A 570-nucleotide genomic window follows, 5' to 3' on the forward strand; every position below is an offset into this window, starting at 1 on the left:
ATGTGCGAATCACTGGCTTCAAAAGTAATGGGATATTTTAGTAATTAAATGCAATGGCATTTCTAAGTGAAGTAGTGCAGATTGGAGTTTTGTCTGGAGTAACCCAGAAGGATTACAGAATGCAATAGGTGCCAGCATAGTGGTTGAGATTGAAGAGACTGCTCGTGTGCCAAAATACAACAGGAGCAGACAGTAGGTGCCAGGAGGCCTTTGGTGGTATTGACGCAAGGTTTGAATTCATTGTCCTTTGGTGGACACTGCTGAAAGTTTTTCTTAAGTTGCAAAATGCATTTACCACTACAAGAACCACCATAGAGCACACATGAAGCTGAAGCATTATAACAGGCACAACAATAAAGGTTAGTAATATTCAATCAGCCCATAATGAAAACCAGCTAATGTCTTCAGATAATAAAATGCTTGTAATAAGCCTTTACTACTAACTATACAACACACCATTGATATTTACTGATCGGATTAACTTTGCTGTCTATTGCAAACTACAATCTATGGGTTCAGTGTTGCACAGTGCACAACAGAACATGCTAAAAGCATTTGTAGGGTAATTAT

General features: G+C 38.4%; 2 protein-coding genes across 2 annotated transcripts in view; both read right to left on the reverse strand.

Annotated features, from left to right (window-relative positions):
- LOC119585888 (endoplasmin-like) overlaps positions 1-570 on the reverse strand; it is a gene marked incomplete in the record, with an annotated part of 50,039 nt that overhangs the window by 43,510 nt on the left and 5,959 nt on the right.
- The window catches only part of LOC119585889 (endoplasmin-like), a 14,142-nt gene that overhangs the window by 9,595 nt on the left and 3,977 nt on the right, over positions 1-570 (reverse strand).

This window comes from Penaeus monodon, chromosome 20 (assembly GCF_015228065.2).
Source record: "Penaeus monodon isolate SGIC_2016 chromosome 20, NSTDA_Pmon_1, whole genome shotgun sequence".
NCBI classification, from domain to species: Eukaryota; Metazoa; Arthropoda; class Malacostraca; order Decapoda; family Penaeidae; genus Penaeus; species Penaeus monodon.